The 21,625-nt window shown below is 54.1% G+C and overlaps 114 pseudogenes; all 114 read left to right on the top strand.

Moving 5' to 3' along the window:
* Window positions 1-3: 3 nt before the first annotated feature.
* Window positions 4-122, top strand: LOC144189376 (5S ribosomal RNA; annotated as a pseudogene).
* A 56-nt stretch (window positions 123-178) lies between these two features.
* On the top strand, window positions 179-297 carry LOC144182662 (5S ribosomal RNA; annotated as a pseudogene).
* Window positions 298-353: 56 nt separating this feature from the next.
* LOC144184918 (5S ribosomal RNA) lies at window positions 354-482 on the top strand (annotated as a pseudogene).
* A 56-nt stretch (window positions 483-538) lies between these two features.
* LOC144185175 (5S ribosomal RNA) lies at window positions 539-657 on the top strand (annotated as a pseudogene).
* Window positions 658-713: 56 nt separating this feature from the next.
* LOC144182072 (5S ribosomal RNA) lies at window positions 714-832 on the top strand (annotated as a pseudogene).
* A 56-nt stretch (window positions 833-888) lies between these two features.
* Window positions 889-1,007, top strand: LOC144191938 (5S ribosomal RNA; annotated as a pseudogene).
* A 221-nt stretch (window positions 1,008-1,228) lies between these two features.
* On the top strand, window positions 1,229-1,347 carry LOC144183678 (5S ribosomal RNA; annotated as a pseudogene).
* A 56-nt stretch (window positions 1,348-1,403) lies between these two features.
* LOC144191649 (5S ribosomal RNA) lies at window positions 1,404-1,532 on the top strand (annotated as a pseudogene).
* A 56-nt stretch (window positions 1,533-1,588) lies between these two features.
* On the top strand, window positions 1,589-1,707 carry LOC144190630 (5S ribosomal RNA; annotated as a pseudogene).
* A 56-nt stretch (window positions 1,708-1,763) lies between these two features.
* Window positions 1,764-1,882, top strand: LOC144189364 (5S ribosomal RNA; annotated as a pseudogene).
* A 56-nt stretch (window positions 1,883-1,938) lies between these two features.
* LOC144182650 (5S ribosomal RNA) lies at window positions 1,939-2,057 on the top strand (annotated as a pseudogene).
* A 56-nt stretch (window positions 2,058-2,113) lies between these two features.
* LOC144184917 (5S ribosomal RNA) lies at window positions 2,114-2,242 on the top strand (annotated as a pseudogene).
* A 56-nt stretch (window positions 2,243-2,298) lies between these two features.
* Window positions 2,299-2,417, top strand: LOC144186477 (5S ribosomal RNA; annotated as a pseudogene).
* Window positions 2,418-2,473: 56 nt separating this feature from the next.
* LOC144188954 (5S ribosomal RNA) lies at window positions 2,474-2,592 on the top strand (annotated as a pseudogene).
* A 56-nt stretch (window positions 2,593-2,648) lies between these two features.
* On the top strand, window positions 2,649-2,767 carry LOC144191936 (5S ribosomal RNA; annotated as a pseudogene).
* Window positions 2,768-2,988: 221 nt separating this feature from the next.
* Window positions 2,989-3,107, top strand: LOC144183677 (5S ribosomal RNA; annotated as a pseudogene).
* A 56-nt stretch (window positions 3,108-3,163) lies between these two features.
* On the top strand, window positions 3,164-3,282 carry LOC144183170 (5S ribosomal RNA; annotated as a pseudogene).
* A 56-nt stretch (window positions 3,283-3,338) lies between these two features.
* LOC144191324 (5S ribosomal RNA) lies at window positions 3,339-3,458 on the top strand (annotated as a pseudogene).
* A 56-nt stretch (window positions 3,459-3,514) lies between these two features.
* LOC144187235 (5S ribosomal RNA) lies at window positions 3,515-3,643 on the top strand (annotated as a pseudogene).
* A 56-nt stretch (window positions 3,644-3,699) lies between these two features.
* On the top strand, window positions 3,700-3,828 carry LOC144186683 (5S ribosomal RNA; annotated as a pseudogene).
* A 56-nt stretch (window positions 3,829-3,884) lies between these two features.
* On the top strand, window positions 3,885-4,013 carry LOC144186896 (5S ribosomal RNA; annotated as a pseudogene).
* A 56-nt stretch (window positions 4,014-4,069) lies between these two features.
* Window positions 4,070-4,188, top strand: LOC144184333 (5S ribosomal RNA; annotated as a pseudogene).
* Window positions 4,189-4,244: 56 nt separating this feature from the next.
* LOC144184816 (5S ribosomal RNA) lies at window positions 4,245-4,361 on the top strand (annotated as a pseudogene).
* Window positions 4,362-4,417: 56 nt separating this feature from the next.
* LOC144184704 (5S ribosomal RNA) lies at window positions 4,418-4,536 on the top strand (annotated as a pseudogene).
* A 56-nt stretch (window positions 4,537-4,592) lies between these two features.
* Window positions 4,593-4,711, top strand: LOC144185313 (5S ribosomal RNA; annotated as a pseudogene).
* A 56-nt stretch (window positions 4,712-4,767) lies between these two features.
* On the top strand, window positions 4,768-4,887 carry LOC144183412 (5S ribosomal RNA; annotated as a pseudogene).
* A 56-nt stretch (window positions 4,888-4,943) lies between these two features.
* Window positions 4,944-5,060, top strand: LOC144183704 (5S ribosomal RNA; annotated as a pseudogene).
* A 56-nt stretch (window positions 5,061-5,116) lies between these two features.
* On the top strand, window positions 5,117-5,235 carry LOC144191260 (5S ribosomal RNA; annotated as a pseudogene).
* Window positions 5,236-5,291: 56 nt separating this feature from the next.
* Window positions 5,292-5,410, top strand: LOC144188529 (5S ribosomal RNA; annotated as a pseudogene).
* A 56-nt stretch (window positions 5,411-5,466) lies between these two features.
* LOC144188329 (5S ribosomal RNA) lies at window positions 5,467-5,585 on the top strand (annotated as a pseudogene).
* Window positions 5,586-5,641: 56 nt separating this feature from the next.
* LOC144189637 (5S ribosomal RNA) lies at window positions 5,642-5,760 on the top strand (annotated as a pseudogene).
* A 55-nt stretch (window positions 5,761-5,815) lies between these two features.
* On the top strand, window positions 5,816-5,934 carry LOC144188640 (5S ribosomal RNA; annotated as a pseudogene).
* Window positions 5,935-5,990: 56 nt separating this feature from the next.
* Window positions 5,991-6,109, top strand: LOC144191954 (5S ribosomal RNA; annotated as a pseudogene).
* A 56-nt stretch (window positions 6,110-6,165) lies between these two features.
* Window positions 6,166-6,284, top strand: LOC144183426 (5S ribosomal RNA; annotated as a pseudogene).
* Window positions 6,285-6,340: 56 nt separating this feature from the next.
* LOC144188622 (5S ribosomal RNA) lies at window positions 6,341-6,459 on the top strand (annotated as a pseudogene).
* Window positions 6,460-6,515: 56 nt separating this feature from the next.
* LOC144183200 (5S ribosomal RNA) lies at window positions 6,516-6,634 on the top strand (annotated as a pseudogene).
* Window positions 6,635-6,690: 56 nt separating this feature from the next.
* On the top strand, window positions 6,691-6,809 carry LOC144182702 (5S ribosomal RNA; annotated as a pseudogene).
* A 56-nt stretch (window positions 6,810-6,865) lies between these two features.
* On the top strand, window positions 6,866-6,994 carry LOC144186718 (5S ribosomal RNA; annotated as a pseudogene).
* Window positions 6,995-7,050: 56 nt separating this feature from the next.
* Window positions 7,051-7,169, top strand: LOC144190629 (5S ribosomal RNA; annotated as a pseudogene).
* A 56-nt stretch (window positions 7,170-7,225) lies between these two features.
* Window positions 7,226-7,344, top strand: LOC144188953 (5S ribosomal RNA; annotated as a pseudogene).
* Window positions 7,345-7,400: 56 nt separating this feature from the next.
* Window positions 7,401-7,519, top strand: LOC144191934 (5S ribosomal RNA; annotated as a pseudogene).
* A 221-nt stretch (window positions 7,520-7,740) lies between these two features.
* On the top strand, window positions 7,741-7,859 carry LOC144183676 (5S ribosomal RNA; annotated as a pseudogene).
* A 56-nt stretch (window positions 7,860-7,915) lies between these two features.
* Window positions 7,916-8,034, top strand: LOC144183169 (5S ribosomal RNA; annotated as a pseudogene).
* A 56-nt stretch (window positions 8,035-8,090) lies between these two features.
* Window positions 8,091-8,210, top strand: LOC144183877 (5S ribosomal RNA; annotated as a pseudogene).
* Window positions 8,211-8,266: 56 nt separating this feature from the next.
* On the top strand, window positions 8,267-8,395 carry LOC144187234 (5S ribosomal RNA; annotated as a pseudogene).
* A 56-nt stretch (window positions 8,396-8,451) lies between these two features.
* On the top strand, window positions 8,452-8,580 carry LOC144184751 (5S ribosomal RNA; annotated as a pseudogene).
* A 56-nt stretch (window positions 8,581-8,636) lies between these two features.
* LOC144182296 (5S ribosomal RNA) lies at window positions 8,637-8,765 on the top strand (annotated as a pseudogene).
* A 56-nt stretch (window positions 8,766-8,821) lies between these two features.
* LOC144186895 (5S ribosomal RNA) lies at window positions 8,822-8,950 on the top strand (annotated as a pseudogene).
* A 56-nt stretch (window positions 8,951-9,006) lies between these two features.
* LOC144184332 (5S ribosomal RNA) lies at window positions 9,007-9,125 on the top strand (annotated as a pseudogene).
* A 56-nt stretch (window positions 9,126-9,181) lies between these two features.
* Window positions 9,182-9,298, top strand: LOC144184815 (5S ribosomal RNA; annotated as a pseudogene).
* A 56-nt stretch (window positions 9,299-9,354) lies between these two features.
* LOC144187131 (5S ribosomal RNA) lies at window positions 9,355-9,473 on the top strand (annotated as a pseudogene).
* Window positions 9,474-9,529: 56 nt separating this feature from the next.
* On the top strand, window positions 9,530-9,648 carry LOC144185312 (5S ribosomal RNA; annotated as a pseudogene).
* Window positions 9,649-9,704: 56 nt separating this feature from the next.
* Window positions 9,705-9,824, top strand: LOC144183410 (5S ribosomal RNA; annotated as a pseudogene).
* Window positions 9,825-9,880: 56 nt separating this feature from the next.
* Window positions 9,881-9,997, top strand: LOC144183703 (5S ribosomal RNA; annotated as a pseudogene).
* A 56-nt stretch (window positions 9,998-10,053) lies between these two features.
* Window positions 10,054-10,172, top strand: LOC144191259 (5S ribosomal RNA; annotated as a pseudogene).
* A 56-nt stretch (window positions 10,173-10,228) lies between these two features.
* LOC144187413 (5S ribosomal RNA) lies at window positions 10,229-10,347 on the top strand (annotated as a pseudogene).
* A 56-nt stretch (window positions 10,348-10,403) lies between these two features.
* On the top strand, window positions 10,404-10,522 carry LOC144190128 (5S ribosomal RNA; annotated as a pseudogene).
* A 56-nt stretch (window positions 10,523-10,578) lies between these two features.
* LOC144183424 (5S ribosomal RNA) lies at window positions 10,579-10,697 on the top strand (annotated as a pseudogene).
* A 56-nt stretch (window positions 10,698-10,753) lies between these two features.
* On the top strand, window positions 10,754-10,872 carry LOC144191281 (5S ribosomal RNA; annotated as a pseudogene).
* A 56-nt stretch (window positions 10,873-10,928) lies between these two features.
* On the top strand, window positions 10,929-11,047 carry LOC144183189 (5S ribosomal RNA; annotated as a pseudogene).
* Window positions 11,048-11,103: 56 nt separating this feature from the next.
* On the top strand, window positions 11,104-11,222 carry LOC144186487 (5S ribosomal RNA; annotated as a pseudogene).
* Window positions 11,223-11,278: 56 nt separating this feature from the next.
* On the top strand, window positions 11,279-11,397 carry LOC144182572 (5S ribosomal RNA; annotated as a pseudogene).
* Window positions 11,398-11,453: 56 nt separating this feature from the next.
* On the top strand, window positions 11,454-11,572 carry LOC144190936 (5S ribosomal RNA; annotated as a pseudogene).
* A 56-nt stretch (window positions 11,573-11,628) lies between these two features.
* Window positions 11,629-11,747, top strand: LOC144186400 (5S ribosomal RNA; annotated as a pseudogene).
* Window positions 11,748-11,803: 56 nt separating this feature from the next.
* On the top strand, window positions 11,804-11,922 carry LOC144182439 (5S ribosomal RNA; annotated as a pseudogene).
* A 56-nt stretch (window positions 11,923-11,978) lies between these two features.
* On the top strand, window positions 11,979-12,097 carry LOC144191157 (5S ribosomal RNA; annotated as a pseudogene).
* Window positions 12,098-12,153: 56 nt separating this feature from the next.
* Window positions 12,154-12,272, top strand: LOC144189438 (5S ribosomal RNA; annotated as a pseudogene).
* A 56-nt stretch (window positions 12,273-12,328) lies between these two features.
* LOC144190011 (5S ribosomal RNA) lies at window positions 12,329-12,447 on the top strand (annotated as a pseudogene).
* Window positions 12,448-12,503: 56 nt separating this feature from the next.
* Window positions 12,504-12,622, top strand: LOC144185945 (5S ribosomal RNA; annotated as a pseudogene).
* A 56-nt stretch (window positions 12,623-12,678) lies between these two features.
* LOC144190010 (5S ribosomal RNA) lies at window positions 12,679-12,797 on the top strand (annotated as a pseudogene).
* Window positions 12,798-12,853: 56 nt separating this feature from the next.
* Window positions 12,854-12,972, top strand: LOC144185944 (5S ribosomal RNA; annotated as a pseudogene).
* A 56-nt stretch (window positions 12,973-13,028) lies between these two features.
* Window positions 13,029-13,147, top strand: LOC144183049 (5S ribosomal RNA; annotated as a pseudogene).
* Window positions 13,148-13,203: 56 nt separating this feature from the next.
* LOC144185939 (5S ribosomal RNA) lies at window positions 13,204-13,322 on the top strand (annotated as a pseudogene).
* A 56-nt stretch (window positions 13,323-13,378) lies between these two features.
* LOC144184464 (5S ribosomal RNA) lies at window positions 13,379-13,507 on the top strand (annotated as a pseudogene).
* A 56-nt stretch (window positions 13,508-13,563) lies between these two features.
* LOC144186078 (5S ribosomal RNA) lies at window positions 13,564-13,692 on the top strand (annotated as a pseudogene).
* A 56-nt stretch (window positions 13,693-13,748) lies between these two features.
* LOC144191477 (5S ribosomal RNA) lies at window positions 13,749-13,867 on the top strand (annotated as a pseudogene).
* Window positions 13,868-13,923: 56 nt separating this feature from the next.
* Window positions 13,924-14,042, top strand: LOC144186199 (5S ribosomal RNA; annotated as a pseudogene).
* Window positions 14,043-14,098: 56 nt separating this feature from the next.
* LOC144186786 (5S ribosomal RNA) lies at window positions 14,099-14,217 on the top strand (annotated as a pseudogene).
* A 56-nt stretch (window positions 14,218-14,273) lies between these two features.
* Window positions 14,274-14,392, top strand: LOC144189063 (5S ribosomal RNA; annotated as a pseudogene).
* Window positions 14,393-14,448: 56 nt separating this feature from the next.
* LOC144183726 (5S ribosomal RNA) lies at window positions 14,449-14,567 on the top strand (annotated as a pseudogene).
* Window positions 14,568-14,623: 56 nt separating this feature from the next.
* LOC144182700 (5S ribosomal RNA) lies at window positions 14,624-14,742 on the top strand (annotated as a pseudogene).
* Window positions 14,743-14,798: 56 nt separating this feature from the next.
* LOC144190052 (5S ribosomal RNA) lies at window positions 14,799-14,917 on the top strand (annotated as a pseudogene).
* A 56-nt stretch (window positions 14,918-14,973) lies between these two features.
* LOC144190244 (5S ribosomal RNA) lies at window positions 14,974-15,092 on the top strand (annotated as a pseudogene).
* Window positions 15,093-15,148: 56 nt separating this feature from the next.
* Window positions 15,149-15,267, top strand: LOC144182548 (5S ribosomal RNA; annotated as a pseudogene).
* A 56-nt stretch (window positions 15,268-15,323) lies between these two features.
* On the top strand, window positions 15,324-15,442 carry LOC144185027 (5S ribosomal RNA; annotated as a pseudogene).
* Window positions 15,443-15,498: 56 nt separating this feature from the next.
* Window positions 15,499-15,617, top strand: LOC144189391 (5S ribosomal RNA; annotated as a pseudogene).
* A 56-nt stretch (window positions 15,618-15,673) lies between these two features.
* Window positions 15,674-15,792, top strand: LOC144186783 (5S ribosomal RNA; annotated as a pseudogene).
* A 56-nt stretch (window positions 15,793-15,848) lies between these two features.
* Window positions 15,849-15,967, top strand: LOC144182511 (5S ribosomal RNA; annotated as a pseudogene).
* Window positions 15,968-16,023: 56 nt separating this feature from the next.
* On the top strand, window positions 16,024-16,142 carry LOC144188184 (5S ribosomal RNA; annotated as a pseudogene).
* Window positions 16,143-16,198: 56 nt separating this feature from the next.
* Window positions 16,199-16,317, top strand: LOC144191738 (5S ribosomal RNA; annotated as a pseudogene).
* Window positions 16,318-16,373: 56 nt separating this feature from the next.
* LOC144184613 (5S ribosomal RNA) lies at window positions 16,374-16,492 on the top strand (annotated as a pseudogene).
* A 231-nt stretch (window positions 16,493-16,723) lies between these two features.
* Window positions 16,724-16,842, top strand: LOC144189882 (5S ribosomal RNA; annotated as a pseudogene).
* A 56-nt stretch (window positions 16,843-16,898) lies between these two features.
* On the top strand, window positions 16,899-17,017 carry LOC144183085 (5S ribosomal RNA; annotated as a pseudogene).
* Window positions 17,018-17,073: 56 nt separating this feature from the next.
* LOC144182522 (5S ribosomal RNA) lies at window positions 17,074-17,192 on the top strand (annotated as a pseudogene).
* Window positions 17,193-17,248: 56 nt separating this feature from the next.
* LOC144191445 (5S ribosomal RNA) lies at window positions 17,249-17,367 on the top strand (annotated as a pseudogene).
* A 56-nt stretch (window positions 17,368-17,423) lies between these two features.
* Window positions 17,424-17,542, top strand: LOC144183084 (5S ribosomal RNA; annotated as a pseudogene).
* Window positions 17,543-17,598: 56 nt separating this feature from the next.
* LOC144187492 (5S ribosomal RNA) lies at window positions 17,599-17,717 on the top strand (annotated as a pseudogene).
* Window positions 17,718-17,773: 56 nt separating this feature from the next.
* LOC144191601 (5S ribosomal RNA) lies at window positions 17,774-17,892 on the top strand (annotated as a pseudogene).
* Window positions 17,893-17,948: 56 nt separating this feature from the next.
* On the top strand, window positions 17,949-18,067 carry LOC144182374 (5S ribosomal RNA; annotated as a pseudogene).
* Window positions 18,068-18,123: 56 nt separating this feature from the next.
* On the top strand, window positions 18,124-18,242 carry LOC144186782 (5S ribosomal RNA; annotated as a pseudogene).
* Window positions 18,243-18,298: 56 nt separating this feature from the next.
* Window positions 18,299-18,417, top strand: LOC144187258 (5S ribosomal RNA; annotated as a pseudogene).
* A 56-nt stretch (window positions 18,418-18,473) lies between these two features.
* On the top strand, window positions 18,474-18,592 carry LOC144188183 (5S ribosomal RNA; annotated as a pseudogene).
* Window positions 18,593-18,648: 56 nt separating this feature from the next.
* LOC144188058 (5S ribosomal RNA) lies at window positions 18,649-18,767 on the top strand (annotated as a pseudogene).
* Window positions 18,768-18,823: 56 nt separating this feature from the next.
* On the top strand, window positions 18,824-18,942 carry LOC144189881 (5S ribosomal RNA; annotated as a pseudogene).
* A 56-nt stretch (window positions 18,943-18,998) lies between these two features.
* Window positions 18,999-19,117, top strand: LOC144185992 (5S ribosomal RNA; annotated as a pseudogene).
* Window positions 19,118-19,173: 56 nt separating this feature from the next.
* LOC144183640 (5S ribosomal RNA) lies at window positions 19,174-19,292 on the top strand (annotated as a pseudogene).
* Window positions 19,293-19,348: 56 nt separating this feature from the next.
* On the top strand, window positions 19,349-19,477 carry LOC144186851 (5S ribosomal RNA; annotated as a pseudogene).
* A 56-nt stretch (window positions 19,478-19,533) lies between these two features.
* LOC144186569 (5S ribosomal RNA) lies at window positions 19,534-19,662 on the top strand (annotated as a pseudogene).
* A 56-nt stretch (window positions 19,663-19,718) lies between these two features.
* On the top strand, window positions 19,719-19,847 carry LOC144187054 (5S ribosomal RNA; annotated as a pseudogene).
* A 56-nt stretch (window positions 19,848-19,903) lies between these two features.
* On the top strand, window positions 19,904-20,032 carry LOC144185602 (5S ribosomal RNA; annotated as a pseudogene).
* Window positions 20,033-20,088: 56 nt separating this feature from the next.
* Window positions 20,089-20,207, top strand: LOC144184515 (5S ribosomal RNA; annotated as a pseudogene).
* Window positions 20,208-20,263: 56 nt separating this feature from the next.
* On the top strand, window positions 20,264-20,382 carry LOC144187954 (5S ribosomal RNA; annotated as a pseudogene).
* Window positions 20,383-20,438: 56 nt separating this feature from the next.
* On the top strand, window positions 20,439-20,557 carry LOC144189241 (5S ribosomal RNA; annotated as a pseudogene).
* A 56-nt stretch (window positions 20,558-20,613) lies between these two features.
* Window positions 20,614-20,732, top strand: LOC144189036 (5S ribosomal RNA; annotated as a pseudogene).
* Window positions 20,733-21,625: the final 893 nt, after the last annotated feature.

Genomic DNA, 21,625 nt, shown 5'->3' with positions numbered 1-21,625 from the left:
ACCGCTCACGGCCATACCACCCTGAAAAGGCCCGATCTCGTCCGATCTCGGAAGCCAAGCATGGTTCGGCCTGGTTAGTACCTGATTGGGAGACCGCTTGGGAATACCAGGTGCTGTGAGCATCATACCCCGCATCTTTTTCGACATTTCATGGGTGTCCATCTGCAGGAGCAGTACCGCTCACGGCCATACCACCCTGAAAAGGCCCGATCTCGTCCGATCTCGGAAGCCAAGCATGGTCCGGCCTGGTTAGTACCTGATTGGGAGACCGCTTGGGAATACCAGGTGCTGTGAGCATCATACCCCGCATCTTTTTCGACATTTCATGGGTGTCCATCTGCAAGAGCAGTACCGCTCACGGCCATACCACCCTGATAAGGCCCGATCTCGCCCGCTCTCGTCCGATCTCGGCAGCCAAGCATGGTTCGGCCTGGTTAGTACCTGATTGGGAGACCGCTTGGGAATACCAGGTGCTGTGAGCATCATACCCCGCATCTTTTTCGACATTTCATGGGTGTCCATCTGCTAGTACAGTACCGCTCACGGCCATACCACCCTGAAAAGGCCCGATCTCGTCCGATCTCGGAAGCCAAGTATGGTCCGGCCTGGTCAGTACCTGATTGGGAGACCGCTTGCGAATACCAGGTCCTGTGAGCATCATACCCCGCATCTTTTTCGACATTTCATGGGTGTCCATCTGCAAGAGCAGTACCGCTCAAGGCCATACCACCCTGAAAAGGCCCGATCTCGTCCGATCTCGGAAGCCAAGCATGGTTCGGCCTGGTTAGTACCTGATTGGGAGACCGCTTGGGAATACCAGGTGCAGTGAGCATCATACCCCGCATCTTTTTCGACATTTCATGGGTGTCCATCTGCAGGAGCAGTACCGCTCACGGCCATACCACCCTGAAAAGGCCCGTTCTCGTCCGATCTCGGAAGCCAAGCATGGTTTGGCCTGTTTAGTACCTGATTGGGACACCGCTTGGGAATACCAGGTGCTGTGAGCATCATACCCCGCATCTTTTTCGACATTTCATGGGTGTCCATCTGCAAAAGCAGTACCGCTCAAGGCCATACCACCCTGAAAAGGCCCGATCTCGGAAGCCAAGCATGGTCCGGCCTGGTTAGTACCTGATTGGGAGACTGCTTGGGAATACCAGGTTCTGTGAGCATCATACCCTGCATCTTTTTCGACATTTCATTGGTGTCCATCTGCTAGTGCAGTACCGCTCACGGCCATACCACCCTGAAAAGGCCCGATCTCGTCCGATCTCGGCAGCCAAGCATCGTTCGGCCTGTTTAGTACCTGATTGGGAGACCGCTTCGGAATACCAGGTGCTGTGAGCATCATACCCCGCATCTTTTTCGACATTTCATGGGTGTCCATCTGCTAGTGCAGTACCGCTCACGGCCATACCACCCTGAAAAGGCCCGATCTCGTCCGATCTCGTCCGATCTCGGCACCCAAGCATGGTTCGGCCTGGTTAGTACCTGATTGGGAGACCGCTTGGGAATACCAGGTGCTGTGAGCATCATACCCCGCATCTTTTTCGACATTTCATGGGTGTCCATCTGCTAGTACAGTACCGCTCACGGCCATACCACCCTGAAAAGGCCCGATCTCGTTCGATCTCGGAAGCCAAGCATGGTTCGGCCTGGTCAGTACCTGATTAGGAGACCGCTTGGGAATACCAGGTGCTGTGAGCATCATACCCCGCATCTTTTTCGACATTTCATGGGTGTCCATCTGCTAGCGCAGTACCGCTCACGGCCATACCACCCTGAAAAGGCCCGATCTCGTCCGATCTCGGAAGCCAAGCATGGTTCGGCCTGGTTAGTACCTGATTGGGAGACCGCTTGGGAATACCAGGTGCTGTGAGCATCATACCCCGCATCTTTTTCGACATTTCATGGGTGTCCATCTGCAGGAGCAGTACCGCTCACGGCCATACCACCCTGAAAAGGCCCGATCTCGTCCGATCTCGGAAGCCAAGCATGGTCCGGCCTGGTTAGTACCTGATTGGGAGACCGCTTGGGAATACCAGGTGCTGTGAGCATCATACCCCGCATCTTTTTCGACATTTCATGGGTGTCCATCTGCAAGAGCAGTACCGCTCACGGCCATACCACCCTGATAAGGCCCGATCTCGCCCGCTCTCGTCCGATCTCGGCAGCCAAGCATGGTTCGGCCTGGTTAGTACCTGATTGGGAGACCGCTTGGGAATACCAGGTGCTGTGAGCATCATACCCCGCATCTTTTTCGACATTTCATGGGTGTCCATCTGCTAGTACAGTACCGCTCACGGCCATACCACCCTGAAAAGGCCCGATCTCGTCCGGTCTCGGAAGCCAAGTATGGTCCGGCCTGGTCAGTACCTGATTGGGAGACCGCTTGCGAATACCAGGTCCTGTGAGCATCATACCCCGCATCTTTTTCGACATTTCATGGGTGTCCATCTGCAAGAGCAGTACCGCTCACGGCCATACCACCCTGAAAAGGCCCGATCTCGTCCGATCTCGGAAGCCAAGCATGGTTCGGCCTGGTTAGTACCTGATTGGGAGACCGCTTGGGAATACCAGGTGCAGTGAGCATCATACCCCGCATCTTTTTCGACATTTCATGGGTGTCCATCTGCAGGAGCAGTACCGCTCACGGCCATACCACCCTGAAAAGGCCCGTTCTCGTCCGATCTCGGAAGCCAAGCATGGTTTGGCCTGTTTAGTACCTGATTGGGACACCGCTTGGGAATACCAGGTGCTGTGAGCATCATACCCCGCATCTTTTTCGACATTTCATGGGTGTCCATCTGCAAAAGCAGTACCGCTCAAGGCCATACCACCCTGAAAAGGCCCGATCTCGGAAGCCAAGCATGGTCCGGCCTGGTTAGTACCTGATTGGGAGACTGCTTGGGAATACCAGGTTCTGTGAGCATCATACCCTGCATCTTTTTCGACATTTCATTGGTGTCCATCTGCTAGTGCAGTACCGCTCACGGCCATACCACCCTGAAAAGGCCCGATCTCGTCCGATCTCGGCAGCCAAGCATCGTTCGGCCTGTTTAGTACCTGATTGGGAGACCGCTTCGGAATACCAGGTGCTGTGAGCATCATACCCCGCATCTTTTTCGACATTTCATGGGTGTCCATCTGCTAGTGCAGTACCGCTCACGGCCATACCACCCTGAAAAGGCCCGATCTTGTCCGATCTCGGCAGCCAAGCATGGTTCGGCCTGTTTAGTACCTGATTGGGAGACCGCTTCGGAATACCAGGTGCTGTGAGCATCATACCCCGCATCTTTTTCGACATTTCATGGGTGTCCATCTGCTAGTGCAGTACCGCTCACGGCCATACCACCCTGATAAGGCCCGATCTCGTCCGATCTCGGAAGCCAAGCATGGTTTGGGCCTGTTTAGTACCTGATTGGGAGACCGCTTGGGAATACCAGGTTCTGTGAGCATCATACCCCGCATCTTTTTCGACATTTCATGGGTGTCCATCTGCTAGTGCAGTACCGCTCACGGCCATACCACCCTGAAAAGGCCCGATCTCGTCCGATCTCGTCCGATCTCGGCAGCCAAGCATCGTTCGGACTGGTTAGTACCTGATTGGGAGACCGCTTGGGAATACCAGGTGCTGTGAGCATCATACCCCGCATCTTTTTCGACATTTCATGGGTGTCCATCTGCAAGAGCAGTACCGCTGACAGCCATACCACCCTGATAAGGCCCGATCTCGCCCGATCTCGTCCGATTTCGGCAGCCAAGCATGGTTCGGCCTGGTTAGTACCTGATTGGGAGACCGCTTGGGAATACCAGGTGCTGTGAGCATCATACCCCGCATCTTTTTCGACATTTCATGGGTGTCCATCTGCAAGAGCAGTACCGCTCACGGCCATACCACCCTGATAAGGCCCGATCTCGCCCGATCTCGTCCGATCTCGGAAGCCGAGCATGGTTCGGCCTGTTTAGTACCTGATTGGGAGACTGCTTGGGAATACCAGGTGCTGTGAGCATCATACCCCGCATCTTTTTCGACATTTCATGGGTGTCCATCTGCAAGAGCAGTACCGCTCTCGGCCATACCACCCTGAAAAGGCCCGATCTCGTCCGATTTCGGAAGCCAAGCATGGTTCGGCCTGGTTCGTAGCTGATTGGGAGACCGCTTGGGAATACCAGGTGCTGTGAGCATCATACCCCGCATCTTTTTCGACATTTCATGGGTGTCCATCTGGTGGTGCAGTACCGCTCACGGCCATACCACCCTGAAAAGGCCCGATTGTCCGATCTCGGAAGCCAAGCATGGTTAGGCCTGGTTAGTACCTGATTGGGAGACCGCTTGGAAATACCAGGTGCTGTGAGCATCATACCCCGCATCTTTTTCGACATTTAATGGGTGTCCATCTGCAAGAGCAGTACTGCTCACGGCCATACCACCCTGAAAAGGCCCGATCTCGCCCGATCTCGGCAGCCAAGCATGATTCGGCCTGGTTACTACCTGATTGGGAGACCGCTTGGGAATACCAGGTGCTGTGAGCATCATACCCTGCATCTTTTTCGACATTTCATGGGTGTCCATCTGCAAGAGCAGTACCGCTCACGGCCATACCACCCTGAAAAGGCCCGATCTCGTCCGATCTCGGAAGCCAGGCATGGTTCGGACTGGTTAGTACCTGATTGGGAGACCGCTTGGAAATACCAGGTGCTGTGAGCATCATACCCCGCATCTTTTTCGACATTTCTTGGGTGTCCATCTGCTAGTGCAGTACCGCTCACGGCCATACCACCCTGAAAAGGCCCGATCTCGTCCGATCTCGGAAAGCCAAGCATGGTTCGGCCTGGTTAGTACCTGATTGGGAGACTGCTTGGAAATACCAGGTGCTGTGAGCATCATACCCCGCATCTTTTTCGACATTTCATGGGTGTCCATCTGCTAGTGCAGTACCGCTCACGGCCATACCACCCTGAAAAGGCCCGATTGTCCGATCTCGGAAGCCAAGCATGGTTCGGCCTGGTTAGTACCTGATTGGGAGACCGCTTGGGAATACCAGGTGCTGTGAGCATCATACCCCGCATCTTTTTCGACATTTCATGGGTGTCCATCTGCAAGAGCAGTACCGCTCACGGCCATACCACCCTGAAAAGGCCCGATCTCGTCCGATCGCGGCAGCCAAGCATGGTTCGGCCTGTTTAGTACCTGAATGGGAGACCGCTTGGGAATACCAGGTGCTGTGAGCATCATACGCCGCATCTTTTTCGACATTTCATGGGTGTCCATCTGCAAGAGCAGTACCGCTCATGGCCATACCACCCTGAAAAGGCCCGATCTCGCCCGATCTCGGAATCCAAGCATGGTTCGGCCTGGTTAGTACCTGATTGGGAGACCGCTTGGGAATACCAGGTGCTGTGAGCATCATACCCTGCATCTTTTTCGACATTTCATGGGTGTCCATCTGCAGGAGCAGTACCGCACACGGCCATACCACCCTGAAAAGGCCCGATCTCGTCCGATCTCGGAAGCCAAGCATGGTTTGGCCTGGTTAGTACCTGGTTGGGAGACTGCTTGGGAATACCAGGTGCTGTGAGCATCATACCCCGCGTCTTTTTCGACATTTCATGGGTGTCCATCTGCTAGTGCAGTACCGCTCACGGCCATACCACCCTGAAAAGGCCCGATCTCGTCCGATCTCGGCAGCCAAGCATGGTTCGGCCTGTTTAGTACCTGATTGGGAGACCGCTTGGGAATACCAGGTGCTGTGAGTTCATACCCCGCATCTTTTTCGACATTTCATGGGTGTCCATCTGCTAGTGCAGTACCGCTCACGGCCATACCACCCTGAAAAGGCCCAATCTCGTCCGAACTCGGAAGCCAAGCATGGTTCGGCCTGGTTAGTACCTGATTGGGAGACCGCTTGGGAATACCAGGTGCTGTGAGCATCATACCCCGCATCTTTTTCGACATTTCATGGGTGTCCATCTGCAAGAACAGTACCGCTCACGGCCATACCACCCTGAAAAGGCTCGATCTCGCCCGATCTCGGAAGCCAAGCATGGTTCGGCCTGGTTAGTACCTGATTGGGAGATCGCTTGGGAATACCAGGTGCTGTGAGCATCATACCCCGCATCTTTTTCGACATTTCATGGGTGTCCATCTGCTAGTGCAGTACCGCTCACGGCCATACCACCCTGAAAAGGCCCGATCTCGTCCGATCTTGGAAGCCAAGCATGGTTCGGCCTGGTTAGTACCTGATTGGGAGTCCGCTTGGGAATACCAGGTGCTGTGTACATCATACCCCGCATCTTTTTCGACATTTCATGGGTGTCCATCTGCTAGTGCAGTACCGCTCACGGCCATACCACCCTGAAAAGGCCCGATCTCGTCCGAACTCGGAAGCCAAGCATGGTTCGGCCTGGTTAGTACCTGATTGGGAGACCGCTTGGGAATATCAGGTGCTGTGAGAACCATGCCCCGCATCTTTTTCGACATTTCATGGGTGTCCATCTGCAACAGCAGTACCGCTCACGGCCATACCACCCTGAAAAGGCCCGATCTCGTCCGATCTCGGAAGCCAAGCATGGTTCGGCCTGGTTAGTACCTGGTTGGAAGACCGCTTGGGAATACCAGGTGCTGTGAGCATCGTACCCCGCATCTTTTTCGACATTTCATGGGTGTCCATCTGCTAGTGCAGTACCGCGCACGGCCATACCACCCTGAAAAGGCCCGATCTCGTCCGTTCTTGGAAGCCAAGCATGGTTCGGCCTGGTTAGTACCTGATTGGGAGACCGCTTGGGAATACCAGGTGCTGTGAGCATCATACCCTGCATCTTTTTCGACATTTCATGGGTGTCCATCTGCAAGAGCAGTACCGATTACTGCCATACCACCCTGAAAAGGCCCGATCTCGTCCGATCTCGTCCGATCTCGGCAGCCAAGCATGGTTCGGCCTGGTTAGTACCTGATTGGGAGACCGCTTGGGAATACCAGGTGCTGTGAGCATCATACCCCGCATCTTTTTCGACATTTCATGGGTGTCCATCTGCTAGTACAGTACCGCTCACGGCCATACCACCCTGAAAAGGCCCGATCTCGTTCGATCTCGGAAGCCAAGCATGGTTCGGCCTGGTCAGTACCTGATTAGGAGACCGCTTGGGAATACCAGGTGCTGTGAGCATCATACCCCGCATCTTTTTCGACATTTCATGGGTGTCCATCTGCTAGTGCAGTACCGCTCACGGCCATACCACCCTGAAAAGGCCCGATCTCGTCCGATCTCGGAAGCCAAGCATGGTTCGGCCTGGTTAGTACCTGATTGGGAGACCGCTTGGGAATACCAGGTGCAGTGAGCATCATACCCCGCATCTTTTTCGACATTTCATGGGTGTCCATCTGCAGGAGCAGTACCGCTCACGGCCATACCACCCTGAAAAGGCCCGTTCTCGTCCGATCTCGGAAGCCAAGCATGGTTTGGCCTGTTTAGTACCTGATTGGGACACCGCTTGGGAATACCAGGTGCTGTGAGCATCATACCCCGCATCTTTTTCGACATTTCATGGGTGTCCATCTGCAAAAGCAGTACCGCTCAAGGCCATACCACCCTGAAAAGGCCCGATCTCGGAAGCCAAGCATGGTCCGGCCTGGTTAGTACCTGATTGGGAGACTGCTTGGGAATACCAGGTTCTGTGAGCATCATACCCTGCATCTTTTTCGACATTTCATTGGTGTCCATCTGCTAGTGCAGTACCGCTCACGGCCATACCACCCTGAAAAGGCCCGATCTCGTCCGATCTCGGCAGCCAAGCATCGTTCGGCCTGTTTAGTACCTGATTGGGAGACCGCTTCGGAATACCAGGTGCTGTGAGCATCATACCCCGCATCTTTTTCGACATTTCATGGGTGTCCATCTGCTAGTGCAGTACCGCTCACGGCCATACCACCCTGAAAAGGCCCGATCTTGTCCGATCTCGGCAGCCAAGCATGGTTCGGCCTGTTTAGTACCTGATTGGGAGACCGCTTCGGAATACCAGGTGCTGTGAGCATCATACCCCGCATCTTTTTCGACATTTCATGGGTGTCCATCTGCTAGTGCAGTACCGCTCACGGCCATACCACCCTGATAAGGCCCGATCTCGTCCGATATCGGAAGCCAAGCATGGTTTGGGCCTGTTTAGTACCTGATTGGGAGACCGCTTGGGAATACCAGGTTCTGTGAGCATCATACCCCGCATCTTTTTCGACATTTCATGGGTGTCCATCTGCTAGTGCAGTACCGCTCACGGCCATACCACCCTGAAAAGGCCCGATCTCGTCCGATCTCGTCCGATCTCGGCAGCCAAGCATCGTTCGGACTGGTTAGTACCTGATTGGGAGACCGCTTGGGAATACCAGGTGCTGTGAGCATCATACCCTGCATCTTTTTCGACATTTCATGGGTGTCCATCTGCAAGAGCAGTACCGCTCACAGCCATACCACCCTGATAAGGCCCGATCTCGCCCGATCTCGTCCGATTTCGGCAGCCAAGCATGGTTCGGCCTGGTTAGTACTTGATTGGGAGACCGCTTGGGAATACCAGGTGCTGTGAGCATCATACCCCGCATCTTTTTCGACATTTCATGGGTGTCCATCTGCAAGGAGAGTACCGCTCACGGTCATACCACCCTGATAAGGCCCGATCTCGCCCGATCTCGTCCGATCTCGGAAGCCAAGCATGGTTCGGCCTGGTTAGTACCTGATTGGGAGACCGCTTGGGAATACCAGGTGCTGTGAGCATCATACCCCGCATCTTTTTCGACATTTCATGGGTGTCCATCTGCAAGAGCAGTACCGCTCACGGCCATACCACCCTGATAAGGCCCGATCTCGCCCGATCTCGTCCGATCTCGGAAGCCGAGCATGGTTCGGCCTGTTTAGTACCTGATTGGGAGACTGCTTGGGAATACCAGGTGCTGTGAGCATCATACCCCGCATCTTTTTCGACATTTCATGGGTGTCCATCTGCAAGAGCAGTACCGCTCTCGGCCATACCACCCTGAAAAGGCCCGATCTCGTCCGATTTCGGAAGCCAAGCATGGTTCGGCCTGGTTCGTAGCTGATTGGGAGACCGCTTGGGAATACCAGGTGCTGTGAGCATCATACCCCGCATCTTTTTCGACATTTCATGGGTGTCCATCTGGTGGTGCAGTACCGCTCACGGCCATACCACCCTGAAAAGGCCCGATTGTCCGATCTCGGAAGCCAAGCATGGTTAGGCCTGGTTAGTACCTGATTGGGAGACCGCTTGGAAATACCAGGTGCTGTGAGCATCATACCCCGCATCTTTTTCGACATTTAATGGGTGTCCATCTGCAAGAGCAGTACTGCTCATGGCCATACCACCCTGAAAAGGCCCGATCTCGCCCGATCTCGGCAGCCAAGCATGATTCGGCCTGGTTACTACCTGATTGGGAGACCGCTTGGGATTACCAGGTGCTGTGAGCATCATACCCTGCATCTTTTTCGACATTTCATGGGTGTCCATCTGCAAGAGCAGTACCGCTCACGGCCATACCACCCTGAAAAGGCCCGATCTCGTCCGATCTCGGAAGCCAGGCATGGTTCGGACTGGTTAGTACCTGATTGGGAGACCGCTTGGAAATACCAGGTGCTGTGAGCATCATACCCCGCATCTTTTTTGACATTTCTTGGGTGTCCATCTGCTAGTGCAGTACCGCTCACGGCCATACCACCCTGAAAAGGCCCGATCTCGTCCGATCTCGGAAAGCCAAGCATGGTTCGGCCTGGTTAGTACCTGATTGGGAGACTGCTTGGAAATACCAGGTGCTGTGAGCATCATACCCCGCATCTTTTTCGACATTTCATGGGTGTCCATCTGCTAGTGCAGTACCGCTCACGGCCATACCACCCTGAAAAGGCCCGATTGTCCGATCTCGGAAGCCAAGCATGGTTCGGCCTGGTTAGTACCTGATTGGGAGACCGCTTGGGAATACCAGGTGCTGTGAGCATCATACCCCGCATCTTTTTCGACATTTCATGGGTGTCCATCTGCAAGAGCAGTACCGCTCACGGCCATACCACCCTGAAAAGGCCCGATCTCGTCCGATCGCGGCAGCCAAGCATGGTTCGGCCTGTTTAGTACCTGAATGGGAGACCGCTTGGGAATACCAGGTGCTGTGAGCATCATACGCCGCATCTTTTTCGACATTTCATGGGTGTCCATCTGCAAGAGCAGTACCGCTCACGGCCATACCACCCTGAAAAGGCCCGATCTCGCCCGATCTCGGAATCCAAGCATGGTTCGGCCTGGTTAGTACCTGATTGGGAGACCGCTTGGGAATACCAGGTGCTGTGAGCATCATACCCTGCATCTTTTTCGACATTTCATGGGTGTCCATCTGCAGGAGCAGTACCGCACACGGCCATACCACCCTGAAAAGGCCCGATCTCGTCCGATCTCGGAAGCCAAGCATGGTTCGGCCTGGTTAGTACCTGATTGGGAGATCGCTTGGGAATACCAGGTGCTGTGAGCATCATACCCCGCATCTTTTTCGACATTTCATGGGTGTCCATCTGCTAGTGCAGTACCGCTCACGGCCATACCACCCTGAAAAGGCCCGATCTCGTCCGATCTTGGAAGCCAAGCATGGTTCGGCCTGGTTAGTACCTGATTGGGAGTCCGCTTGGGAATACCAGGTGCTGTGTACATCATACCCCGCATCTTTTTCGACATTTCATGGGTGTCCATCTGCTAGTGCAGTACCGCTCACGGCCATACCACCCTGAAAAGGCCCGATCTCGTCCGATCTCGGAAGCCAAGCATGGTTAGACTTGTTTAGTACCAGATTGGGAGACCGCTTGGGAATATCAGGTGCTGTGAGAACCATGCCCCGCATCTTTTTCGACATTTCATGGGTGTCCATCTGCAACAGCAGTACCGCTCACGGCCATACCACCCTGAAAAGGCCCGATCTCGTCCGATCTCGGAAGCCAAGCATGGTTCGGCCTGGTTAGTACCTGGTTGGAAGACCGCTTGGGAATACCAGGTGCTGTGAGCATCGTACCCCGCATCTTTTTCGACATTTCATGGGTGTCCATCTGCTAGTGCAGTACCGCGCACGGCCATACCACCCTGAAAAGGCCCGATCTCGTCCGTTCTTGGAAGCCAAGCATGGTTCGGCCTGGTTAGTACCTGATTGGTAGACCGCTTGGAAATACCAGGTGCTGTGAGCATCATACCCCGCATCTTTTTCGACATTTCATGGGTGTCCATCTGCTAGTGCAGTACTGCTCACGGCCATACCACCCTGAAAAGGCCCGATCTCGTCCGATCTCGGCAGCCAAGCATGGTTCGGTCTGTTTAGTACCTGATTGGGAGACCGCTTCGGAATACCAGGTGCTGTGAGCATCATACCTCGCATCTTTTTCGACATTTCATGGGTGTCCATCTGCTAGTGCAGTACCGCTCACGGCCATACCACCCTGAAAAGGCCCGATCTCGTCCGATCTCGGAAGCCAAGCATGGTTCGGCCTGTTTAGTACCTGATTGGGAGACCGCTTGGGAATACCAGATGCTGTGAGCACCATACCCCGCATCTTTTTCGACATTTCATGGGTGTCCATCTGCAAGTGCAGTACCGCTCACGGCCATACCACCCTGAAAAGGCCCGATCTCGTCCGATCGTGGAAGCCAAGCATGGTTCGGCCTGTTTAGTACCTGATTGGGAGACCGCTTGGGAATACCAGGTGCTCTGAGCATCATACCCCGCATCTTTTTCGACATTTCATGGGTGTCCATCTGCTAGTGCAGTACCGCTCACGGCCATACCACCCTGAAAAGGCCCGATCTCGTCCGATCTTGGAAGCCAAGCATGGTTCGGCCTGTTTAGTGCCTGATTGGGAGACCGCTTGGGAATACCAGGTGCTGTGAGCATCATACCCCGCATCTTTTTCGACATTTCATGGGTGTCCATCTGCAAGAGCAGTACCGCTCACGGCCATACCACCCTGAAAAGGCCCGATCTCGCCCGATCTCGGAAGCCAAGCATAGTTCGGCCTGGTTAGTACCTGATTGGGAGACCGCTTGGGAATACCAGGTGCTGTGAGCATCATACCCCGCATCTTTTTCGACATTTCATGGGTGTCCATCTGCAAGAGCAGTATCGCTCACGGCCATACCACCCTGAAAAAGCCTGATCTCGTCCGATCTCGGAAGCCAAGCAAAGTTCGGCCTGGTTAGTACCTGATTGGGAGACCGCTTGGGAATACCAGGTGCTGTGAGCATCATACCCCGCATCTTTTTCGACATTTCATGGGTGTCCATCTGCAAGAGCAGTACCGCTCACGGCCATACCACCCTGAAAAGGCCCGATCTCGTCCGATCTCGGAAGCCAAGCATGGTTCGGCCTGGTTAGTACCTGATTGGGAGAGCGCTTGGGAATACCAGGTGCTGTGAGCATCATACCCCGCATCTTTTTCGACATTTCATGGGTGTCCATCTGCAAGGGCAATACCGCTCACGGCCATACCACCCTGAAAAGGCCCGATCTCGTCCGATCTCTGCAGCCAAGCATTGTTCGGCCTGGTTAGTACCTGATTGGGAGACCGCTTGGGAATACCAGATGCTGTGAGCGTCATACCCCGCATCTTTTTCGACATTTCATGGGTGTCCATCTGCAAGAGCAGTACCGCTCACGGCCATACCACCCTGAAAAGGCCCGATCTCGTCCGATCTCGGAAGCCAAGCATGGTTCGGCCTGGTTAGTACCTGATTGGGAGAGCGCTTGGGAATACCAGGTGCTGTGAGCATCATACCCCGCATCTTTTTCGACATTTCATGGGTGTCCATCTGCAAGGGCAATACCGCTCACGGCCATACCACCCTGAAAAGGCCCGATCTCGTCCGATCTCTGCAGCCAAGCATTGTTCGGCCTGGTTAGTACCTGATTGGGAGACCGCTTGGGAATACCAGATGCTGTGAGCGTCATACCCCGCATCTTTTTCGACATTTCATGGGTGTCCATCTGCAAGCCCAGTACCGCTCACGGCCATACCACCCTGAAAAGGCCCGATCTCGTCCGACCTCGGAAGCCAAGCATGGTTCGGCCTGGTTAGTACCTGATTGGGAGACCGCTTGGGAATACCAGGTGCTGTGAGCACCATACCCCGCATCTTTTTCGACATTTCATGGGTGTCCATCTGCAGGAGCAGTACCGCTCACGGCCATACCACCCTGAAAAGGCCCGATCTCGTCCGATCTCGGCAGCCAAGCATGGTTCGGCCTGGTTAGTACCTGATTGGGAGACCGCTTGGGAATACCAGGTGCTGTGAGCATCATATCCTGCATCTTTTTCGACATTTCATGGGTGTCCATCTGCAAGAGCAGTACCGCTCACGGCCATACCACCCTGATAAGGCCCGATCTCGTCCGATCTCGTCTGATCTCGGCAGCCAAGCATGGTTCGGCCTGGTTAGTACCTGATTGGGAGACCGCTTGGGAAATCCAGGTGCTGTGAGCATCATACACCGCATCTTTTTCGACATTTCATGGGTGTCCATCTGCAAGAGCAGTACCGCTCACGGCCATACCACCCTGATAAGGCCCGATCTCGTCCGATCTCGTCCGATCTCGGCAGCCAAGCATTGTTCGGCCTGGTTAGTACCTGATTGGGAGACCGCTTGGGAATACCAGGTGCTGTGAGCATCATACCCCGCATCTTTTTCGACATTTCATGGGTGTCCATCTGCTGGTGCAGTACCGCTTACGGCCATACCACCCTGAAAAGGCCCGATCTCGTCCGATCTCGGAAGCCAAGCATGGTTCGGCCTGTTTAGTACCTGATTGGGAGACCGCTTGGGAATACCAAGTGCTGTGAGCATCATACCCCGCATCTTTTTCGACATTTCATGGGTGTCCATCTGCTAGTGCAGTACTGCTCACGGCCATACCACCCTGAAAAGGCCCGATCTCGTCCAATCTCGGAAGCCAAGCATGGTTCAGCCTGTTTAGTACCTGAATGGGAGACCGCTTGGGAATACCAGCTGCTGTGAGCATCATACCCCGCATCTTTTTCGACATTTCATGGGTGTCCATCTGCAAGAGCAGTACCGCTCACGGCCATACCACCCTGAAAAGGCCCGATCTCGTCCTGTCTCGGCAGCCAAGCATGGTTCGGCCCGTTTAGTACCTGATTGGGAGACCGCTTGGGAATACCAAGTGCTGTGAGCATCATACCCCGCATCTTTTTCGACATTTCATGGGTGTCCATCTGCAAGAGCAGTACCGCTCACGGCCATACCACCCTGAAAAGGCCCGATCTCGTCCGATCTCGGAAGCCAAGCATTGTTCGGCCTGGTTAGTACCTGATTGGGAGACCGCTTGGGAATACCAGGTGCTGTGAGCATCATACCCCGCATCTTTTTCGACATTTCATGGGTGTCCATCTGCTAGTGCAGTACCGCTCACGGCCATACCACCCCGAAAAGGCCCGATCTCGTCCGATCTCGGAAGCCAAGCATGATTCGGCATGGTTAGTACCTGATTGGGAGACCGCTTGGGAATACCAGGTGCTGTGAGCATCATACCCCGCATCTTTTTCGACATTTCATGGGTGTCCATCTGCAAGGGCAGTACCGCTCACGGCTATGCCACCCTGAAAAGGCCCGATCTCCTCCGATCTCGGAAGCCAAGCATTGTTCGGCCTGGTTAGTACCTGATTGGGAGACCGCTTGGGAATACCAGGTGCTGTGAGCATCATACCCAGCATCTTTTTCGACATTTCATGGGTGTCCATCTGCTGGTGCAGTACCGCTCACGGCCATACCACCCTGAAAAGGCCCGATCTCGTCTGATCTCGGAAGCCAAGCATGGTTCGGCCTGGTTAGTACCTGATTGGGAGACCGCTTGGGAATACCAGGTCCTGTGAGCATCATACCCCGCATCTTTTTCGACATTTCATGGGTGTCCATCTGCAAGAGCAGTACCGCTCACGGCCATACCACCCTGAAAAGGCCCGATCACGTCTGATCTCGGAAGCCAAGCATGGTTCGGCCTGTTTAGTACCTGATTGGGAGACCGCTTGGGAATACCAGGTGCTGTGAGTATCATACCCCGCATCTTTTTCGACATTTCATGGGTGTCCATCTGCAAGAGCAGTACCGCTCACGGCCATACCACCCTGAAAAGGCCCGATCTCGCCCGATCTCGGAAGCCAAGCATTGTTCGGCCTGTTTAGTACCTGATTGGGAGACCGCTTGGGAATACCAGGTGCTGTGAGCATCATACCCCGCATCTTTTTCGACATTTCATGGGTGTCCATCTGCTAATGCAGTACCGCTCACGGCCATACCACCCTGAAAAGGCCCGATCTCGTCCTGTCTCGGCAGCCAAGCATGGTTCGGCCCGTTTAGTACCTGATTGGGAGACCGCTTGGGAATACCAGGTGCTGTGAGCATCATACCCAGCATCTTTTTCGACATTTCATGGGTGTCCATCTGCTGGTGCAGTACCGCTCACGGCCATACCACCCTGAAAAGGCCCGATCTCGTCTGATCTCGGAAGCCAAGCATGGTTCGGCCTGGTTAGTACCTGATTGGGAGACCACTTGGGAATACCAAGTGCTGTGAGCATCATACCCCGCATCTTTTTCGACATTTCATGGGTGTCCATCTGCTAGTGCAGTACCGCTCACGGCCATACCACCCTGAAAAGGCCCGATCTCGTCCTGTCTCGGCAGCCAAGCATGGTTCGGCCCGTTTAGTACCTGATTGGGAGACCGCTTGGGAATACCAAGTGCTGTGAGCATCATACCCCGCATCTTTTTCGACATTTCATGGGTGTCCATCTGCAAGAGCAGTACCGCTTACGGCCATACCACCCTGAAAAGGCCCGATCTCGTCCGATCTCGGAAGCCAAGCATGGTTCGGCCTGGTTAGTACCTGATTGGGAGACCACTTGGGAATACCAGGTGCTGTGAGCATCATACCCCGCATCTTTTTCGACATTTCATGGGTGTCCATCTGCTAGTGCAGTACCGCTCACGGCCATACCACCCCGAAAAGGCCCGATCTCGTCCGATCTCGGAAGCCAAGCATGGTTCGGCCTGGTTAGTACCTGATTGGGAGACCGCTTGGGAATACCAGGTGCTGTGAGCATCATACCCCGCATCTTTTTCGACATTTCATGGGTGTCCATCTGCAAGAGCAGTACCGCTCACGGCCATACCACCCTGAAAAGGCCCGATCTCGTCCGATCTCGAAAGCCAAGCATGGTTCAGCCTGTTTAGTACCTGAATGGGAGACCGCTTGGGAATACCAGGTGCTGTGAGCATCATACCCCGCATCTTTTTCGACATTTCATGGGTGTCCATCTGCAAGAGCAGTACCGCTCACGGCCATACCACCCTGAAAAGGCCCGATCTCGTCCTGTCTCGGCAGCCAAGCATGGTTCGGCCCGTTTAGTACCTGATTGGGAGACCGCTTGGGAATACCAGGTGCTGTGAGCTTCATACCCCGCATCTTTTTCGACATTTCATGGGTGTCCATCTGCAAGACCAGTACCGCTCTCGGCCATACCACCCTGAAAAGGCCCGATCTCGTCCTGTCTCGGCAGCCAAGCATGGTTCGGCCCGTTTAGTACCTGATTGGGAGACTGCTTGGGAATACCAGGTGCTGTGAACATCATACCCAGCATCTTTTTCGACATTTCATGGGTGTCCATCTGCTGGTGCAGTACCGCTCACGGCCATACCACCCTGAAAAGGCCCGATCTCGTCTGATCTCGGAAGCCAAGCATGGTTCGGCCTGGTTAGTACCTGATTGGGAGACCGCTTGGGAATACCAGATGCTGTGAGCATCATACCCCGCATCTTTTTCGACATTTCATGGGTGTCCATCTGCAAGAGCAGTACCGCTCACGGCCATACCACCCTGAAAAGGCTCGATCTCGCCCGATCTCGGAAGCCAAGCATGGTTCGGCCTGGTTAGTACCTGATTGGGAGACCGCTTGGGAATACCAGGTCCTGTGAGCATCATACCCCGCATCTTTTTCGACATTTCATGGGTGTCCATCTGCTAGTGCAGTACCGCTCACGGCCATACCACCCTGAAAAGGCCCGATCTCGTCCGATCTTTGAAGCCAAGCATGGTTCGGCCTGTTTAGTACCTGATTGGGAGACCGCTTGGGAATACCAGGTGCTGTGAGCATCATACCCCGCATCTTTTTCGACATTTCATGGGTGTCCATCTGCATGAACAGTACCGCTCACGGCCATACCACCCTGAAAAGGCCCTATCTCGTCCGATCTTGGAAGCCAAGCATGGTTCGGCCTGTTTAGTACCTGATTGGGAGACCGCTTGGGAATACCAGGTGCTGTGAGCATCATACCCCGCATCTTTTTCGACATTTCATGGGTGTCCATCTGCAAGAGCAGTACCGCTCACGGCCATACCACCCTGAAAAGGCTCGATCTCGCCCGATCTCGGAAGCCAAGCATGGTTCGGCCTGGTTAGTACCTGATTGGGAGACCGCTTGGGAATACCAGGTCCTGTGAGCATCATACCCCGCATCTTTTTCGACATTTCATGGGTGTCCATCTGCTAGTGCAGTACCGCTCACGGCCATACCACCCTGAAAAGGCCCGATCTCGTCCGATCTCGGAAGCCAAGCATGGTTCGGCCTGTTTAGTACCTGATTGGGAGACCGCTTGGGAATACCAGGTGCTGTGAGCATCATACCCCGCATCTTTTTCGACATTTCATGGGTGTCCATCTGCAAGAGCAGTACTGCTTACGGCCATACCACCCTGAAAAGGACCGATCTCGTCCGATCTCGGAAGCCAAGCATGGCTCGGCCTGGTTAGTACCTGATTGGGAGACCGCTTGGGAATACCAGGTACCGTGAGCATCATACCCCGCATCTTTTTCGACATTTCATGGGTGTCCATCTGCAAGAGCAGTACCGCTCACGGCCATACCACCCTGAAAAGGCCCGATCTCGTCCGATCTCGGAAGCCAAGCATGGTTCGGCCTGGTTAGTACCTGATTGGGAGACGGCTTGGGAATACCAAGTGCTGTGAGCATCATACCCCGCATCTTTTTCGACATTTCATGGGTGTCCATCTGCTAGTGCAGTACCGCTCACGGCCATACCACCCTGAAAAGGCCCGATCTCGTCCTGTCTCGGCAGCCAAGCATGGTTCGGCCCGTTTAGTACCTGATTGGGAGACCGCTTGGGAATACCAAGTGCTGTGAGCATCATACCCCGCATCTTTTTCGACATTTCATGGGTGTCCATCTGCAAAAGCAGTACCGCTTACGGCCATACCACCCTGAAAAGGCCCGATCTCGTCTGATCTCGGAAGCCAAGCATGGTTCGGCCTGGTTAGTACCTGATTGGGAGACCACTTGGGAATACCAGGTGCTGTGAGCATCATACCCCGCATCTTTTTCGACATTTCATGGGTGTCCATCTGCTAGTGCAGTACCGCTCACGGCCATACCACCCCGAAAAGGCCCGATCTCGTCCGATCTCGGAAGCCAAGCATGGTTCGGCCTGGTTAGTACCTGATTGGGAGACCGCTTGGGAATACCAGGTGCTGTGAGCATCATACCCCGCATCTTTTTCGACATTTCATGGGTGTCCATCTGCAAGAGCAGTACCGCTCACGGCCATACCACCCTGAAAAGGCCCGATCTCCTCTGATCTCGGAAGCCAAGCATGGTTCGGCCTGGTTAGTACCTGATTGGGAGACCGCTTGGGAATACCAGGTGCTGTGAGCATCATACCCAGCATCTTTTTCGACATTTCATGGGTGTCCATCTGCTGGTGCAGTACCGCTCACGGCCATACCACCCTGAAAAGGCCCGATCTCGTCTGATCTCGGAAGCCAAGCATGGTTCGGCCTGGTTAGTACCTGATTGGGAGACCGCTTGGGAATACCAGATGCTGTGAGCATCATACCCCGCACCTTTTTCGACATTTCATGGGTGTCCATCTGCTAGTGCAGTACCGCCCCCGGCCATACCACCCTGAAAAGGCCCAATCTCGTCCGATCTCGGAAGCCAAGCATGGTTCGGCCTGGTTAGTACCTGATTGGGAGGCCCCTTGGGAATACCAGGTGCTGTGAGCATCATACCCCGCATCTTTTTCGACATTTCATGGGTGTCCATCTGCAGGCGCAGTACCACTCGCGGCCATACCACCCTGAAAAGGCCCGATCTCGTCCGATCTCAGAAGCCAAGCAAGGTTCGGCCTGGTTCGTACCTGATTGGGAGACCGCTTGGGAATACCAGGTGCTGTGAGCATCATACCCCGCATATTTTTCGACATTTCATGGGTGTCCATCTGCTAGTACAGTACCACTCACGGCCATACCACCCTGAAAAGGCCCGATCTCGCCCGATCTCGTCCGATCTCGGCAGCCAAGCATGGTTCGGCCTGGTTAGAACCTGATTGGGAGACCGCTTGGGAATACCAGGTGCTGTGAGCATCATACCCCGCATCTTTTTCGACATTTCATGGGTGTCCATCTGCAAGAGCAGTACCGCTCACGGCCATACCACCCTGAAAAGGCCCGATCTCGCCCGATCTCGTCCGATCTCGGCAGCCAAGCATGGTTCGGCCTGGTTGGTACCTGATTGGGAGACTGGTTGGGAATACCAGGTGCTGTGAGCATCATACCCCGCACCTTTTTCGACATTTCATGGGTGTCCATCTGCAAGAGCAGTACCGCTCACGGCCATACCACCCTGATAAGGCCCGATCTCGCCCGATCTCGTCCGATCTCGGCAGCCAAGCAGGGTTCCGCCTGTTTAGTACCTGATTGGGAGACCGCTTGGGAATACCAGATGCTGTGAGCATCTTGCCCCGCATCTTTTTCGACATTTCATGGGTGTCCATCTGCAAAAGCAGTACCGCTCACGGCCATACCACCCTGAAAAGGCCCGATCTCGCCCGATCTCGTCCGATCTCGGCAGCCAAGCATGGTTCGGCCTGGTTCGTACCTGATTGGTAGACCGCTTGGGAATACCAGGTGCTGTGAGCATCATGCCCCGCATCTTTTTCGACATTTCATGGGTGTCCATCTGCAAGAGCAGTACCGCTCACGGCCATACCACCCTGAAAAGGCCCGATCTCGCCCGATCTCGGCAGCCAAGCATGGTTAGACTTGTTTAGTACCAGATTGGGAGACCGCTTGGGAATACCAGGTGCTGTGAGAACCATGCCCCGCATCTTTTTCGACATTTCATGGGTGTCCATCTGCTAGTGCAGTACCGTTTACGGCCATACCACCCTGAAAAGGCCCGATCTCGTCCGATCTCGGAAGCCAAGCATGGTTCGGCCTGGTTAGTACCTGATTGGGAGACCGCTTGGGAATACCAGGTGCTGTGAGCATCATACCCCGCATCTTTTTCGACATTTCATGGGTGTCCATCTGCAAGAGCAGTACCGCTCACGGCCATACCACCCTGAAAAGGCCCGATCTCCTCCGATCTCGGAAGCCAAGCATGGTTCGGCCTGTTTAGTACCTGATTGGGAGACCGCTTGGGAATACCAGGTGCTGTGAGCAGCATACCCCGCATCTTTTTCGACATTTCATGGGTGTCCATCTACAAAAGCAGTACCGCTCACGGCTATACCATCCTGAAAAGGCCCGATCTCGTCCGATCTCGGAAGCCAAGCATGGTACGGCCTGGTTAGTACCTGATTGGGAGACCGCTTGGGAATACCAGGTGCTGTGAGCATCATACCCCGCATCTTTTTCGACATTTCATGGGTGATCTATCTGAAATCCAGATCAAATTCTGGATTTCAGATAGATCAGTTGTCATCATGCACCTTTTACCAAGACTGGACCTATAGTAGGACTTAGATGGAGAGCTATCTTAAAAAGAACATGTCCTCATTACTTGGGGGAGAAACAAAGGATCCAAAATCACTCAGAGCTGTCAGGAGTGGTTGGATTGCCTTTCCTGGCATGACGTCACGATAACTATCAGCTGTCACTAATTACGTGATTAGATTATTTTTGGTATTTAAGCATTATGATTTTCTGTGGACGCGGTTGGATCGACTGGTTAAGTTCTGGTTTCGTTTCCTGTTAATCCTCGTAGTAATTGCTGTTTCCATTGACGCCACGCCGCATGTTCAGTTCGTTTGTAATGAGTGGTCAAGCCAAGTTGTTTAAGTTATGTTACCCCGTTTATTAAATCAACCAACAAGAGCTACAGATCTGCCTCACCTTTCCAATTACTTCGGCGACTCTGCATCTGGGTTCAACTTACCCTACGATCGCGTCGCACTACGCGGCGAAATCGTAACAGCACGATCCAACCATTATGGACCCAGCGGAGCGCCACCCACGCTCGCGCCGACGCACTCGGCGACGCAAACCATCCACCTCGAAGACACCGGACTGCTTGGAATGTATAAGAAACCCCTCAGAATCGTTTAGGAATTTTGTAATGGACACACCGTGGTGCGGGGCTCTCAGGCACATCATTTCTAGAGATGAGCCACAGCTGGTAGAAGAGTTAGAGCCGCAGCGTACTCATACGCCCCACCACTGCTATGCACGTCGCCCTGGGAAGCCTTTACCGTTTCATCATGATGCCCAGGTGCGTACAACCACCAGAGA

Source organism: Stigmatopora nigra, unplaced genomic scaffold, assembly GCF_051989575.1.
Source record: "Stigmatopora nigra isolate UIUO_SnigA unplaced genomic scaffold, RoL_Snig_1.1 HiC_scaffold_24, whole genome shotgun sequence".
In the NCBI taxonomy this organism is placed as follows: domain Eukaryota; kingdom Metazoa; phylum Chordata; class Actinopteri; order Syngnathiformes; family Syngnathidae; genus Stigmatopora; species Stigmatopora nigra.
This window is presented reverse-complemented; position numbering and strand designations above follow the sequence as displayed.